Raw genomic sequence first — 18,295 nt, 5'->3', positions numbered from 1 at the left:
GTCCGACAGATTTCCGAAGGAGTTCTGCCGGAGTTCTGCCGGAGTTCCGACAGAGTTCTGACGGACTTTTCGGCTGAGCGGACTTGGCCACACACAATCACACTAAACTCCGACGGATTTGAACGTGATGACGTACGACTGGACTCGAATAAGGAAGTTCATAGCCAGTAGCCAATAGCTGCCCTAGCGTCGGTTTTAGTCCGTCGGAATAGCATACACACAAGCGAATTTTTCGAAGGGACCGGGTCCGGCGGAGTTCCGTCGGAAAAATTTGAAGCATGTTCCATATTCTAAAGTCCGTCAGACTTTGGTGAATCAAAAGTCCGTTGCAGCCCACACACGATCGAATAGTCTGACGGAATCAGTCTGTCGGACTTTGGATGTTGAAAAGTCCGCTCGTGTGTACGGGGCATAAGTTGTCAAATGCCAAAAAAAAAAAAATTTCATATAATAACAATTTTTTATATATGTGTCTAATATAGACTAACCTTGGCTAGATACTGTGTCACATACGTCCGTCCGTCAGGAGCATCCACCATGTTCCGAAGCAAGAAGTAGCTGCAAACCAACTGGAGTGAACCAGGGTTGGCCTGGACCTTTCCTGAGCTGGCCTGGGAGGAAAAGAGCAGGAGGAGAAGGCAGGTGAGGCCTGGGACTGCTAGCGTTTCAATACCACATGCTTTTCAGAGGGGCATGCGTGTCAGCTCACTAAAGGAGAGGGACTATTCACTCACATACATCGCAATCCAGAGGCAACTCCTATTCTGTGCATCACTGAGGTGATAGTACCTGCCGGAATCTGGACTAAAGCTGAAATTTGTACATTTCAATCCAGGGGCAATGTATACCTGTGCATCGCTGAGGTGATAGTACCTGCCGGAATCTGGAATAAAGTTAAAGTTTTGAACTGTTCTACACGTGTCTGTGCTTTACCACAGTGGGGGTGAAAGACGCGGGGGTTAAACCAGCCATACTGTATGATCTACTAGCAGCTCCCAAGGGAGTAGTGCTCTTCACTAGATTAACAGTAGATCTCCTCCTGCTCAGGTGACAACCTAAAATTGTGGATTTTCCATCACTTTTTGTCTCAGGGACAATAGTCACCACAACAAATAGAGGGGTAAAACTTCCAGCAGGAACACAGACGTCACTGAAAGCTTTACAGAGGGTCTAACCCCTCACCACTCAATCTAAAACTAAAACAAAAGTACAATGAATGTAAAATGCTGTACACAGGACCCGCATTACACATTCACAAGACTATGAATATCATACATAAACCATGTAAGAATATCCAAGAGACATTCCTAAAATACAGTAAATGAGTCAAACTGAACAAGATATTGGGGGGGGGGGGGGGGAAGGGGGCGCGTGAAAGAGGCAGACCTTCTTTAACCACTTCAGCCCCGGACCAATTGTCAGCCTAAGGACCAGAGGTCTTTTTACAGTTTCGCACTGCACTGTTTTAACTGGTAATTGCGCAGTCATGCAATGTTGTACCCAAACGAAATTTGCGTCCTTTTCTTCCCACAAATAGAGCTTTCTTTTGATGGTATTTGATTGCCTCTGCGATTTTTATTTTTTACGATATAAAAGAAAAAAGACTGAAAATTTTGAAAAAAAAAGATATTTTCTATTTTTGTTATAAGAAAAATCGAATAAACTCAATTTTAGTCATACATTTAGGCCAAAATGTATTCAGCCACATGTCTTTAGTAAAAAAAATGTCAGTAAGCATATATATATTGGTTTGCGCAAAAGTTATAGTGTCTACAAACTAGTGTACATTTTCTGGAATTTACACAGCTTTTCATTTATGACTGCCTATCTCATTCCTTGAGGTGCTAAAATGGCAGGGCAGTACAACCCCCCCCCCCCAAATGACCCCATTTTGGAAAGTAGACACCCCAAGGAAATTGCTGAGGGGCATGTTGAACCCATTGAATATTTTTTTTTTTTGTCCCAAGTGATTGAATAATGACAAAAAAAAAAAAGTTTACAAAAAGTTGTCACTAAATGATATATTGCTCACACATGCCATAGTTATATGTGGAATTGCACCACAAAATATATTCTGCTGCTTCTCCTGAGTACGGGGATACCACATGTGTGGGACTTTTTGGGAGCCTAGCCGCGTACGGCACCCCGAAACCAATCACTGCCTTCAGGATTTCCAAGGGTGAAAATTTTTGATTTCACTCCTCACTACCTATCACAGTTTCGAAGGCCATAAAATTCCAAAATAGCACAAAACCCCCCCCCAAATGACCCCATTTTGGAAAGTAGACACCCCAAGCTATTTACTGAGAGGCATGTTGAGTCCATGAAATATTTTATATTTTGCCACAAGTTGCGGGAATATTACAAACTTTTTTTTTTGCTTAAAATAAATTCTGCTGCTTCTCCTGAGTAGGGATGGCCGAACGGTTCGCCCCCGGCGGTCGTTTCGCGGCAAATTTTATTATATCTTTTCATGTGACAACACTGAAGAAATGACACTTTGCTACAATGTAAAGTAGTGAGTGTACAGCTTGTATAACAGTGTAAATTTGCTGTCCCCTCAAAATAACTCAACACAGCCATTAATGTCTAAACCGCTGGCAACAAAAGTGAGTACACCCCTAACTGAAAATGTCCAAATTGGGAGCAAATTGTCAATATTCTGTGTGGCCACCATGATTTTCCAGCACTGCCTTAGCTGCTTCACTGATGAGGTTGTATGCTTTGGATCATGAGCAGTTCCTTTCCTTCTCCATATCTTCTCTTCCTATCACTCTGGTACAAGTTGATCTTGGTCTCATCTGTCCATAGGATGTTGTTTCAGAACTGTGAAGGCTTTTTTAGATGTAGTTTGGCAAACTCTAATCTGGCCTTCCTGTTTTTGAGGCTCACCAATGGTTTACATCTTGTGGTGAACCCTCTGTATTCCTTCTGAAGTCTTCTCTTGATTGTGGACTTTGACACACATACACCTACCTCCTGGAGAGTGTTCTCGATCTGGCCAACTGTTGTGAAGGGTTTTCTTCACCAGGGAAAGAATTCTTCGGTCACCCACCACAGTTGTTTTCCGTGGTCTTCAGGGTCTTTTGGTGTTGCTGAGCTCACCGGTGCATTTCTTTTTAAGGAGGTTCCAAACAGTTGATTTGGCCACACCTAATGTTTGTGCTATCTCTCTGATGGGTTTGTTTTGTTTTTTTCAGCTTAATGATGGCTTGCTTCACTGATAGTGACAGCTCTTTGGATCTCATATTGAGAGTTGACAGCAACAGATTCCCAATGCAAATAGCACACTTGAAATTAACTCTGGACCTTTTCTCTGCTCCTTGTAAATGGGATAATGAGGGAATAGCACACACCTGGCCATGGAACAGCTGAGCAGCCAATTGTCCCATTACTTTTGGTCCCTTAAAAAGTGGGAGGCACATATATAAACTGTTATAATTACTACACCGTTCACCTGATTTGGATGTAAATACCCTCAAATTAAAGCTGAAAGTCTGCAGTTAAAGCACATCTTGCTTGTTTCCTTTCAAATCCATTGTGGTGGTGTATAGAGCCAAAAAGATTAGAATTGTGTTGACATCCCAATATTTATGGACCTGACTGTATGTCTATATTTTACAGATTTAAAATAATCATGGGAGATAGCTATCACTGTAGTTCCAGGAGCTTGATGCTGATCTTTTTGAGGCATGCATTTTGAACAGAAGAGTCGCTGCAGCTGTTGTGCCTGCCCCTCCACTCCCCTCTGCCCATTCAAAAAATACAAAGGCCTCTGTGAATGGGCAGCAGAGGGGAAAGGCGGACATAGCTGCTCTGTGTGCTTCTCTCCTCTTAGATCCTGGAGTGTCTCTCTCTGATAGAGCAATAAACCTGTCAAATGTAATTAATATAGATAAGCCCAGGAGATGTCATGCAGCTCTTAGGACTAGGGATGGCCGAACGGTTCGCCCGGCGGTCATTTCGCATCAAATTTCGGCTGTTCGCCATCCGCCCGATCGGCGGACTATTGCTGCCGTTCACCCGGCGGACTTCCGTGTTTACTGTGTAAAAGAACTTTGGCCTATGATGACATATCCATCATGGGGTACAGGACAGCCAATTGAGACATTACAGCACATGGACACTTGGACATTCCCCCTAACTTATAAATAGACCCGATCCGGCGGCCATTTTACATTCTTTCGTATGTCACTATAGGGAGAGGTTGCTGTGTGGAGCAGGGAGAGACTGCAGTGACCCAAATCGCTAGCTATTAGGTCCACAAAAGTTCTTTTAAGGACTGGTATAGGTGTTAGGTGTAGTTCAGGATATAGGTTTGAGGCACTGCTGTGCTAGTGATTGTTGCAGCAGCCTGTCTTTTGTCAGTGTAGAGAGAGGGACAGGACGCTGTGTGCAGCAGGGACAGTCAGTTTAATCATCAGCTGTTACTATTAGGTCCACAAAAGTCCTTTTCAGGACTGGTATGGTAAAGTAATACAGGATATAGTTTTGAGTGCTATTCAAGTTATTGTTCCAGCAGCCTGTGTTTTTTCAGTTTAAATAGGGACAGGCAGGAAGCTGTGTGTGGCAGTGAGTGAATCAGTAGCTGTTACTATTAGGTCCACAAAGGTTCTTTTCAGGCTTGTACACGTATAATATTCTTTCTTCCAAATATAGAAAGAATATTATACTTGACTGCTGCCCTTCTGCTGCAGTAGTCCTTTATCAGTATAGGGACTGAGGTACAGTCTGCTAATCATTCACAACCTACTAGTTCCACAAAGGTCCTCATAAGGACTGGTAAGGTATAGGGTACTACAGTACATAGGGTAGAGTGAGGTACAGTCTGCTATTCCTTAAGGACTGGTATAGGTCTACAATATATAGGGTTGAGGTGCACTATTGCTGACTGCTGCCCTTCTGCTGCAGTAGTCCTTTATCAGTATAGGGACTGAGGTACAGTCTGCTAATCATTCACAACCTACTAGTTCCACAAAGGTCCTTATAAGGACTGGTAAGGTATAGGGTACTACAGTACATAGGGTTGAGTGAGGTACAGATTGCTATTCCTTAAGGACTGGTATAGGTCCACAATATATAGGGTTGAGGTGCACTACTGCTGACTGCTGCCCTATACTGCAGCAGTACTTTATCAGTATAGGGACTGAGGTACAGTCTGCTAATCATTCCCAACCTACTAGTTCCACAAAGGTCCTTATAAGGACTGGCAAGGTATAGGGTACTACAGTACATAGGGTTGAGTGAGGTACAGATTGCTATTCCTTAAGGACTGGTATAGGTCCACAATATATAGGGTTGAGGTGCACTACTGCTGACTGCTGCCCTTCTGCTGCAGTAGTCCTTTATGAGTATAGGGACTGAGGTACAGTCTGCTAATCATTCACAAACTACTAGTTCCACAAAGGTCCTTATAAGGACTGGTAAGGTATAGGGTACTACAGTACATAGGGTTGAGTGAGTTACAGTCTGCTATTCCTTAAGGACTGGTATAGGTCCACAATATATAGGGTTGAGGTGCACTACTGCTGACTGCTGCCCTATACTGCAGCAGTCCTTTATCAGTATAGGGACTGAGGTACAGTCTGCTAATCATTCACAACCTACTAGTTCCGCAAAGGTCCTTATAAGAACTGGTAAGGTATAGGGTACTACAGTACATAGGGTTGAGTGAGGTACAGTCTGCTATTCCTTAAAGCGGGACTGTACTGGGGAAAAAAATATTAAAAGCCAGCAGCTATAAATACTACAGCTGCTGACTTTTAATAAATGGACACTCACCTGTCCCGGGGTCCAGCGATGCCGGCAGCCGAGGCCGATCGATCGCTCGGCTCTCGGCTGCTGCCGCCACGATTCTAGGTGAGGGAATCAGGAAGTGAAGCGAATCGGCTTCACTTCCCGGTTCCCTACTGCGCATGCGCGAGTCGCGTAGCGCAATAGGAACTGTCCGCGCTGTCTCTGGGACCCGTGTGTGTCCCAGCAGACAGCGCGGCAGGACAGGAAGAGGCATAGACTCCCACGGGAGTCTATGCCCGGAAGTGGGTGTAAATACCTGTCTTTGACAGCTTTCTCCACCCCCTCCCTCCTGAAAGGTGCCAATTGTGACACCAGAGGGGGGGAGGGTTCCGATCAGCGGAAGTTCCACTTTAGGGTGGAACCCCGCTTTAAGGACTGGTATAGGTCCACAATATATAGGGTTGAGGTGCACTACTGCTGACTGCTGCCCTATACTGCAGCAGTCCTTTATCAGTATAGGGACTGAGGTACAGTCTGCTAATCATTCACAACCTACTAGTTCCGCAAAGGTCCTTATAAGGACTGGTAGGGTATAGGGGACTACAGTACATAGGGTTGAGTGAGGTACAGTCTGCTATTCCTTAAGGACTGGTATAGGTCCACAATATATAGGGTTGAGGTGCACTACTGCTGACTGCTGCCCTATACTGCAGCAGTCCTTTATCAGTATAGGGACTGAGGTACAGTCTGCTAATCATTCACAACCTACTAGTTCCACAAAGGTCCTTATAAGGACTGGTAAGGTATAGGGTACTACAGTACATAGGGTTGAGTGAGGTACAGTCTGCTATTCCTTAAGGACTGGTATAGGTCCACAATATATAGGGTTGAGGTGCACTACTGCTCACTGCTGCCCTATACTGCAGCAGTCATTTATCAGTATAGGGACTGAGGTACAGTCTGCTAATCATTCACAACCTACTAGTTCCGCAAAGGTCCTTATAAGAACTGGTAAGGTATAGGGTACTACAGTACATAGGGTTGAGTGAGGTACAGTCTGCTATTCCTTAAGGACTGGTATAGGTCCACAATATATAGGGTTGAGGTACACTACTGCTGACTGCTGCCCTTCTGCTGCAGCAGTCCTTTATCAGTATAGGGACTGAGGTACAGTCTGCTAATCATTCACAACCTACTAGTTCCACAAAGGTCCTTATAAGGACTGGTAAGGTATAGGGTACTACAGTACATAGGGTTGAGTGAGGTACAGTCTGCTATTCCTTAAGGACTGGTATAGGTCCACAATATATAGGGTTGAGGTGCACTACTGCTGACTGCTGCCCTATACTGCAGCAGTCCTTTATCAGTATAGGGACTGAGGTATAGTCTGCTAATCATTTACAACCTACTAGTTCCGCAAAGGTCCTTATAAGAACTGGTAAGGTATAGGGTACTACAGTACATAGGGTTGAGTGAGGTACAGTCTGCTATTCCTTAAGGACTGGTATAGGTCCACAATATATAGGGTTGAGGTACACTACTGCTGACTGCTGCCCTTCTGCTGCAGCAGTCCTTTATCAGTCTAGGGACTGAGGTACAGTCTGCTAATCATTCACAACCTACTAATTCCACAAAGGTCCTTATAAGGACTGGTAAGGTATAGGGTACTACAGTACATAGGGTTGAGTGAGGTACAGTCTGCTATTCCTTAAGGACTGGTATAGGTCCACAATATATAGGGTTGAGGTGCACTACTGCTGACTGCTGCCCTATACTGCAGCAGTCCTTTATCAGTATAGGGACTGAGAGTTTTGCCCTTCCGCAGGGGTAGTAGGGGTAGGGCAGGAGCAACAGGCTTGAGCCAAAGTGGGAAGTTGCAGAAGGTGCGTTCAATTACTTTAAAGGACGCCCCAGACTTGGTTGAGTGGCTCACTCAGCCTTACTCTTCTGTACCCTCCTCATCCTCTCGATCTGCACCCTCTTCTTCACTCTCTGCTATGTGCACCCCCAAAGACACTACCACCAACAACACCACCACCACCACATACCTTCCGCTTGAGTCACAGGAATTATTTTCCGATCCATATCAAGAGGACATTTCTGATGCGCAGCCACTCTTGGCATTGGATCAGGAAGAGGAGGTAGCAACAACCGCCACTCAGCAGTCTGATGACAGTACCCAGATCAGCCCAAGGAGGAGGTTGGTCCCCGGTGTTGCTGCCTACTCCGAGATCTCTACTTATAGCGGTGGGGAAGGTGACGTCGATGATGACGTGTCTAGTGATGTCACGTGGGTGCCCACAAGAGAGGAAGAGGAGGGGAGTTCAGAGGGAGATATGGACCAGCAGATAGGGAGGAGAAGCAGGAATAACTTACATTGCACAGGAGGGACAAAGCAGACTGCAAATGTATCAGGAGCGAGTCATCGACCATGTACGGTCACATCTGGCGCTCCCAGGACGCCGGCACATGGCTCCGCAGTGTGGGCTTTTTTTAACGTGTCCGCTGCTGACAATAGCGTTGCCATCTGCAATCTTTGCAGTCAACGCATTAGTCGCGGTAAGCTCAACACTCACCTAGGGATGACCGCCTTAAGAAGGCACATGAGCAGCCATCACCGAGCCCAGTGAGAGCAACGGAACACACAAAGCCACACTCCAGGCTCTCACCGTCCAGCCTCGTCTTCTACTTCTCCTCTCTCCTCACAATTGTCCTCCACTCCACCTTCCATCACGCCAAGCTCACGTTTTTCTGCAAAAAGGCAGGCTTCCGTGGGCCTAATGTTCGAGCGTAAAAAAATGATGACGTTGGATAACCCTCTTGTCCAACGGTTGACGGCTGGCTTGTCAGAACTGATAGCCCGTCAACTACTGCCATATAAACTGGTGGACTCGGAGGCCTTTTGAAAATTTGTGGCCATGGGAACACCACAATGGAAAGTCCCAGGAAGGAAGTATTTCTCAGAGAAGGGCATCCCAGAGCTATATGGCCATGTTCAGCGGAAAGTGAATGTATCTCTGGCACACAGTGTCGGTGCCAAGATACATCTGACCACAGACACGTGGTTAGCAAACACGGGCAGGGAAGGTATATCACTTTTACTGCCCACTGGGTGAACCTTCTGACGGCCGTCAAGCATGTAACCCGTCGCACCCGTGTAGATTTGGTTTTACCGCCACGGATTGCATGCAGGCCTGGCTCTTCTTCTCCTCCTCCTCCTACTCCATCCTCCTCGGCTGACTCCTCCTTTTCCGCTGCTAGCGTTTCTTCCACTGCGCCGCCCAAGCTCCCCAGAACCTATTCGACATGCCAGGGGAGATGTTGCCATGCCGTGCTGCGTCTGTTGTGCCTGGAAGCCAAGAGCCACACTGGCCCGGCACTCCTTTCAGCTTTGCGTTCACAGGCAGATCAGTGGCTAACACCGCTCAATTTGACAGTTGGTAAAGTGGTGTGTGACAACGGTGCCAATCTGCTTAGCGCATTGAAACAGGGCAAAATTACGCACGTGCAATGCATGGCACACGTCTTAAACTTGGTCGTGCAGCGATTCGTTGTCAAATACCCTGGGGTCCAGGACATCTTGCGGCAGGCAAGGAAAATCTCAGCCCATTTCAGAAGATCTTACACGGCCATGGCTCGCCTTGCTGACATTTAGCGGCGACACAATCTGCCGGTCAGACGTCTTATTTGCGATTGCCCGACGCGATGGAACTCAACCTTCTATATGCTTGATAGGCTGCTCCAGCAGAAACGTGCAGTTAACGTCTACCTGTATGAACTCTGCGGCAGAACAGGTTCTGGGGAGCTGGGTTTTTTTTCACTGCGCCAGTGGCTGCTCATGTGCGACGCATGCAGACTTCTGTGGCCATTTGAGGAGATCACCAAACTGGTCAGTCGCAGCCATGGCGCCATCAGTGACATGGTACCTTATGCCTTCTTTATGGAGCGTGCATTGCGTCATGTCATTGATCAAGCTGTGGAGAAGTGGGAAGATGAGGAAGTCGCAATGCTGGATGAATTCCCAGGGGGGGCTACTCTATCTGAGACAAGTGAACAACAGGAGTCTGAAGAGGAGTCAGAGGAGGATGGTGCCGGGGCGGATGAGGAGGAGCAAGAAGAGCATGCTTTAAACCTTTCTGGGATCCCTGTTGTTGTGCGTGGATGGGGAGAGGAGAATGAAGAGGACGACATTATCCTGGATGATGAGCAGAAGCCAGGCCACCACACCGCTTCCAGTTTAGTGCAAATGGGGGCCTTCATGCTCCAGTGTTTTAATAGGGACCCCCGTATAAAAAGCATAAGGGTAAAGGACCAGTACTGGGTGGCAACGTACTTAGACCCCCGGTACAAACACAAAATGGTGGAAATGTTACTGCCGTCACAGAGGGCTGTCAGAATGGAGCACTTCCAGGCCTTGCTTCAAGAAATGCTGCATTCTACTTTTGCGTGCGCTGGCAGAGGAGCAATTCCCACTCCCAAAGAAGGAGTTGCGGGTACCAATCCAACAGCGCCTGCAAGAAGAGGTGAAGATGTGTTGGTGACTTCGGATATGAGGTCATTCTTTCAGCTGACCCATCGACAGGTGTCATCCAGATCCAGCATCACGGAACGCCTAGACCGTCAGGTGTCCGACTACATCGGGCTGTACCTCTGCTGTGCATATTATGAGGGGCTCCCACCATTCCTGTGCTATGCTCATTATGAGGGGCTCCCACCATCCCTGTGCTATGCTGACTTCCTCCTGGGGCTGCTTACGGTGCAGGTATCAGTGCTGTATATCACGGTGCTGGTGTCAGTGCGGTATATCACGGTGCTGGTGTGAGTGCTTTATGTCACGCTGCTGATGTCAGTGCTGTATATCACGGTGCTGGTGTCAGTGCTGTATATCACGGTGCTGGTGTCAGTGCTTTACGTCACGCTGCTGATGTCAATGCTCTCTATCATGGTGCTGGTGTCAGATCACTCTATCCTGGTGCAGGTGTCATTGCTGTATGTCACGGTGCTGATGTCAGTGCTGTATATCACGGTGCTGGTGTCAGTGCTGTATATCATGGTGCTGGTGTCAGTGCTTTATGTCACGCTGCTGATGTCAGTGCTCTCTATCACGGTGCTGGTGTCAGATCACTCTAACACGGTGCAGGTGCCATTGCTGTATGTCACGCTGCTGATGTCAGTGCTGTATATCACGGTGCTGGTGTCAGTGCTGTATATCATGGTGCTGGTGTCAGTGCTTTATGTCACGCTGCTGATGTCAGTGCTCTCTATCACGGTGCTGGTGTCAGATCACTCTATCACGGTGCAGGTGTCATTGCTGTATGTCACGCTGCTGATGTCAGTGCTCTCTATCACGGTGCTGGTGTCAGATCACTCTATCACAGTGCCGGTGTCATTGCTGTATGTCACGCTGCTGGTGATCATCTCCTGCACCCTCTTCTTTGCCTACCCTGACCTTCCCTCTCCTCCATTGCCTTCATGCGCTCCACAGTCCTGAATTGTCACAACAATTTCACATATAAAAAAAGAATGCTTGTAGTTGTCGATCCCAGATTCACCTCATACATGTGTTATGTCATTGGCCATGTGGTGGGATTATGTTTGCACAGCTAGTAATTATTTTGTGGCTGCAAATTTGACCTGTAGGTTTGCAAAGTTCGCCTCCCATTGAAGTCAATGGGGCCCGCCGCGAACGTTACCGTTCGCGAAATGTCCCATCGGAAGTTCGTCCATCACTACTCCTGAGTACGGGTATACCACATGTGGGGGACTTTTTGGGAGCCTAGCTGCGTACGGGACCCCGAAAAGCAAGCACCGCCTTCAGGATTTAAATATAAAACGCTACCAAAAAAACTGTGAGCGATTGCAGGGATCAGGCCTGACTCTGCGAACGCTGCAGTTATGTGTTTAGTGTTTTGTAAGTGACAGTGATCGATCGATACTGCACTTGGGTGGGTTGGGCGGAGGGGCAAAACGCAGGTGCTAGCAGGTATCTGGGCTGATCCCGCTAACAATGCGTTTTGTTTAGAACCCTAAACTGCTGGGGACGCTAGTATAGATCTGATCAGATCAGATATTGATCTGTTCAGATACTATACCACTACGCGAGGTGTATGCTTTGCGCGTGGGTGTTAGCAGTACTGGCACTAACCTAGCGCTGCCTGGGGCGACGCAGACCCTATCTGACCCTAAAACCTAATTGATATCACCCGCGGGGTGATCAGGGGGTTAAACCTTTATTGGGTAATAAATGGCGGGTGCCCTGATGCTATAAAAAGCAAACTAACTAACCAGAGTCACCTGTAACACTTATACGGTGATCACTGGTGAAAGGGTCAGGGGGTTAAAACCTTTATTAGGTAATATATGGGGGTACCTGACGCTATATAAAAACCTGACGGGGAACCTAAATAACTAAATAACTAACCAGCGTCACCAGTGACACTTATACGGTGATCGCTGGTGAAAGGGTTAACTCTAGGGGCAATCAGGGGGTTAAAACCTTTATTACGTTATATATGGGGGTACCTAACGCTATAAAAACCTGGCGGTGAACCTAAAAAAAACTAGCTACCTAGCGGCACCAGTGACACTAATGCAGCGATCAGAAAAACGATCGCTTAGTGACACTGGCAAAAGGGGGTGAAAGGATTAACTCTAGGGGCAATCAGGGGGTTAAACCTTTACTGGGGGGGCGTAGGGGGCTACCCTGGACCTAACACTAACTGCCCTGAAAGTTTTTACAGTTACAACTGACACTAAATGCAGTGATCAGTAAATAAATGATCACTGCAATCAGTGACACTGTGACTGGGAGGGGGGGGGGGCGGGGGGTGACAGTGTGCCTATGTGTACCTACATGTCAGTGTAGTGTTGGTGCACTTACTATGTCTTCTCTCCTCGTCAAAAAGACCGCCCGAGGAGAGTGACATCACTTCCTCCTGCTTGTCTTTACACTACACAGGCAGGGGAAGCTTCTCATTCGCCAGGAGCGATCGAGAGGGGATGACCAGAAACCAACGGCCATCCCCTCTTCCCGGATCGCTCCTGAAGCGAAACGGACCGCCACAGCCAGCGGGAGGGGGTCCGATCGGACTCCCCACCCGCTGGAAGGCAGGCACGTACGGGTATGTGCTTGTGCCCGTACGTGCCATTCTGCCGACGTATAGTTACATGCGGCAGTCCTAAAGTGGTTAAAGCACCACTGGCCAATAAAAGAAAATCTGGAAGTCCAAAAAAAGTTCTAAATGTATTGGAGATAACTGACCACTAGATGGCGCAGGTATACCTCTCCAGCTACACCTTATCAAAGAATCAAAATAGAAAGAAGTCTCTAGTTCCTTGTTCGATCATTTGGGTACCAGATTATTCCAGATAAAATTCACATAAATTTCTTATTTCCCTAATTTTCAAATTGCTTCTAATATGGAAGCAATTTTCCAGTATGGAAGTGCTTGAAAACGTCCAACATGAAAACGTCCAACATGAACCCAAAGTATATTGCTGGCACAGATTTAACTGGCACAAACATATAAATGTAATCCACTTTAAAAAATAAGTCCAAAATAAGCCAAAAGGATGTGTCTTGAGGTATCGGATAAGTGAAGAGACCGTGACCGTCACCCAAACACACTGCTTCTTAACAATAGGTAGATAACAAGCATGGATATAAATCAATGGCAGCTCCTCAGCAGCACATTCTGTATCTCCTTCACAGTCTCAATACCCAGTTAAGAGAGAAAAAGAGAGTCCTCATAGTGCAGACATCCATACAATAGTCTACTGATAAAAGGCTAAAAAGTTTTGCACTCACATTTCAGCAGGTTAATATAAGCATAGTAAGAAACGTCCAGTGTTTCCCACCCACAAAATGACTGCCGCATCCCAGCATGCAAGTCGCGTCACACGTCACCAAAGTTTGAAGACCAGGAGATTTATTAACAAAGATGAATGAAATACGCCAGACCTTTCATTCATTTGTTCTGACTCCATTAATTGAGCAATTTTTATTGCGGGAAATGATGGTACAGCTTTTATGAATGGAGCATGGGGATGGAAAGCGAGGGCATAGACGGTACTTTTGAGGTGTGCCTGTAACAGGTGCAGCAGCTTGTAAGAACCCCTGTACCATCAGAAGATCATATTTAACAAGTAAAAGGCGCAATGTTCAGATACCTCAGTATTGATTGTATATGGTCCATAATAGTCCAAAGAGGGGCAAGTATCAGAGTAGCAAGAATAGGTGAGTCTGTCAGGGCTACCACCAGAGGAGACCAGAAGCAAGTTCCAGTTGAGCTAGAAAAAAAACAAGGAAATGGGCGCCTCTGAGACTATATCAAAACACTTTATTAAAATGAACAATATCCACTCACATGGAGATAAAAAACATCACTGGGAGGAACAGGAGGAACTACAGGTAACAGAAGGTCCTTTTCACTGGCAGGAAGCAGCACATCAAATCCCAGGGATGTGGAGGGAAGTGAGTCATCAAGTCCTGGCAGAAATTTGCCGCTGTAGCGTCGGACCTCTCGTCTGGTCACCGCCAAAGATGGAGGATGGCCGTGCAGTGTTGAATCCAAAACAAGGCTTGGATCGCAAGATGCTTGACAAAGGAGCATGGCTACCGTACCACTCGTAGCACGCACGCTCAGAAACGCGTTGCATTATTGTGACATCATCACCCTGTGCCATGCTGTTTGCAATCCAAGCCTCGTTTTTTTCACCAGAAGATCAGCTGTGGCGGTATTGGGGGGCTGAGGTATGAAGATTTAAATAATTATAGCAGCCACCAGCACATGGGACACTTTTCATTCAACATAAGTACCATCCCTGTTGCTGAATAAAAAAAAAAGTAAAAAAAAAATTATTATATATAGTCAGGTCACCGTAGGAGTCGGAAGTGCACCGCTAGTTAGTGGACCTTAGGACTGACTGTTGCGGATTGTACCCAGGGAGATTCAGGACACAGGTCTACAGGATCACTAACACAGATCCCAATGGGAGCTGGAGCATAGATTCCCCAGGGCGCGGAGTCTAAGAGCCAGCAGGTGTTCGCCAGAGCCTCCAGTGGTGAGGATGGACTTCGCGGCAGTCTGGCTCCAGGTCACAGCCCCTAGGGTCTCACAGCTTACGCTCACAGTAGACTACAGGAGAAGGAAGCAGTAGGCTGGAATGACAGGGATAGTAAAGGGATACGGTAGAGGTCAGGGCAACTAGCAGACAGGAACAACAGAGTACACGCCAAAGGTTCAGGGTCACAGGCAGACAGGGATGGTCGGGGACATGCAAAAGTCAAGGTCGCAAGCAGACAGGAATCGTTGAGAACACGCCAAGGTCGGTAACAGAGTCAAACATAGAGCACACGGCAAGCAGGAAACAGGAAGCCAAACACACAATGGTACACAATGGTTGATTAGCACCGCTGGCTTGCAGTGCACAGGTTAATATAGAGTTCCCTGATAGACTGGTGGAGTGGGCGTAGGCTCAGCATGTCCTCCCTTGCATTACATACAAGTTACAGTGTGTAGTGACATGGGACAAGCCGCTTTTTTAGAGGAACTCCACACTCTATTACTGCACACAGTGAAGGCATAGCTCTGAGTCTGGAATCTGCCTCAATGTTAGACTCTTCACATGACCGCAGTTTCTGGTACTTGACATTGATGAGTGCGCTCTGTGCGAAAGGTACCCTGCGTGCACAGGTGCAGATGACCCCGCCACATGAAGTGGGTTAAGGCTTATGCAAAGCAAATCATGGTAGGTTCGAGATGTGCATTTATTAGCTGCAGATAAGGTATAAAGATACTTTCTCTAATACTGCTCTGGGGCATTTATTATAACTGTCTCATAAAAATGATTTAATGTGTTTTCTGTTTTAATAAAATGTATTACTTCATCTATTGATAGTAAACTTTGTTTTGCCAAAACAATTATCCTTCAGGGCTTGGTCATATTATCTGCATCATTTTCTACTGTGTACCTGTGCATGCAGCAGCTTTACTGGTCTGGGGAGAGCGGTTTTGTTGGTAGAACATAAAGTAAAGCCCAACATTACTACTAGGGATGCACCGAATGGGTGTTTTGGGTGCCGAAACCAATACCGAAAATGAAAAATACACTAGACCGAAAACCGAAACCAAAAATGACCGATACCGAAAATGACTGTTTTAAAAAAATATTTTTAGACAGGAGATAGTCAGTAGTCAGAGACTGGGGACATGGTACAGGAGATGGTCAGAGACTGGGGACATGGTACAGGAGATGGCCAGAGACTGCAGACATGGTACAGGAGATGGTCAGAGACTGCAGATATGGTACAGGAGATGGTCAGAGACTGGGGACATGGTACAGGAGATGGTCAGAGACTGCAGATATGTTACAGGAGTTTGTCAGAGACTGCAGCCATGGTACAGGAGATAGTCAGAGACTGCAGACATGGTACAGTAGAGATGTCAGAGACTGGCGACATGGTACAGGAGATGGTCAGAGACTGGGGACATGGTACAGAACATGGTCAGAGACTGCAGACATGGTACAGTAGAGATGTCAGAGACTGCAGGCATGGCACAGGAGATGGTCAGAGACTGCTGACATAGTACAGGAGATGGTCAGAGACTGCAGATGTGGTACAGGAGATAGCCAAAGACTCCAGATGTGGTACAGGAGATGGTCAAAGACTGCAGGCGAGGTACAGGAGATGGTCAGAGACTGCAGACGTGGTACAGGAGATGGTCAGAGACTGCAGACGTGGTACAGGAGATCAATGCAGCCTCACCAGGTTTCTTTAAATGGAGCCTGCCAGTGCCCAGCAGCCTACCAGTGCCCATCATTTGCAGCCTGCCTGTGCCTCACCAGTGCCCAGCAGCCTACCAGTGCCCATAATGCAGCCTGCATTAGTATGTCAGACAGAATCAGGATAGGGCAGTGTTAGCAAGGCAAAGCCAAGAACAGTGCTCTATCTATGGAGGAAAGCTGTTAGCACGCCGCGTTAAGGAGCAGCTTGTCGGTATGATCAGCAGGAGAAGCATTATCGGTGTGCAGCACCGCGTGGGTTAAGTGTGTAGGACTTGTTGTTTGACATGCTGTTAAAAACAGGGAGCCCACTCGGTGAAACAAGTGGGCTCACTGTTTCTAACAGCATGTCAAACAACAAGTCCTGCACTCTTAGCCTCGACGGTGCTGCACACTGATAATGCTCCTCCCGCTGATCATAGCGACAATCTGCTCCTTAACGCGGTGTGCTGACAGCTTTCCTCCATAGATAGAGCACTGTTTTGCTTTCAGCTGCCTCGTCGAGGAGGGAGGGAGGGGAGGACTGTCGATGGACAGGGACGGGGACGCTCCAGAAGGACACCCCCGTACTGGGCGGCACCAGGGGCAGGGTCCTGCCCCATTTTCGGCGCCTTTATCGTTGTGATTTTCTTTTTGGCGTTTTGCCGAAAAGGCCATTTTCGGCCAATATGTTTCGGCGGATGAAATTTTGGCGCATCCCTAATTCCTACAAATCCTCCTACTCTCACCTGTGGTCCCCACTGTCTTTTTGTTAGGTCGTTCACATGTTGTTGCAGGATGCACTTAGTCATATCCAGGCTTCAGAGACCAGCACTGCCCAGGGGATTATATCATGCAATAAAAACTCTGCCCGAAGCTGGTATTTAAAGAGGAGGATGCACCTACTTGTGTGAATGCATAGCATGTTCCTTTAGGCTGGGTTCACATATGCGGGTTTCCCTGCATCCTATTCGCATGACATGCAAGTATGCCTGCCTACCCAATGGAGCCTGTTCACACAGGTCCGGGTTGGCATTCAAAAAGTGTCCTGTGCATCTTTGGGTCCAGTTCAGGTGTGAATTCAGGCAAACTTGATTTTCACTTGAACCGATGAACAGGGACACACCAAAACCCCATGCTGGGAACCGCGGCCGAACATATATGAACCCAGCCTTAAAGCGGAGCTCTACCCGAATTTAAACCGCTATGCACCTAAGATTGTAATAGGGTGTAATTTAATTATATCCCCATTACCTTGCTGCTACTGTCTTCTCTTTGTTTTTTTTTTCAATTTCCTGGTCTCCTGTAGTCTCCGGATATGGGCGGTGCGGCTGCGGATAGGGGCGGGGTTTCAGCGGAAGGTCTGCACTTCTTTTGGCAGCACTGTCTCCTGGGATCCTTTTTTAAAGTTCCCAGGAGTCTGTGCGGCGCCCAGTTATTGTCAGCGCTCGGATTTGTTTGATCTGCGCATGCGCGAGATCGGCGGTTTAACGGGCGGTGCATGCTGGGATATCAGCAGCACAGTGTCCCGGAAGAGAATGCCTGTGGGCTTCACATGCCCACAGGCAAAATGGAAACCGTCAGAGAGACGATTTTATAAACTTGGAAAAAGTCGGAAAAACTGCAGCATGGGAGTTTTAGCATGGCACAAGTAAGTGGAACTATTCAAAATCGTACTCCTTGTCATTTCCACTCAGAAAAAAAAAAACGGCGGTGGATCCCCGCTTTAAGTGTCATTAAACTCAGATCATTAAAAACTATCAATAAATGCTGTATTCTATGCTGTTCATACTCA

This window comes from Lithobates pipiens, unplaced genomic scaffold (genome assembly GCF_037356315.1).
Source record: "Lithobates pipiens isolate NorthernLeopardFrog02 unplaced genomic scaffold, aLitPip1_a1.2 Scaffold_23, whole genome shotgun sequence".
NCBI classification, from domain to species: domain Eukaryota; kingdom Metazoa; phylum Chordata; class Amphibia; order Anura; family Ranidae; genus Lithobates; species Lithobates pipiens.
Note: the sequence above shows the minus strand (reverse complement) of the source record.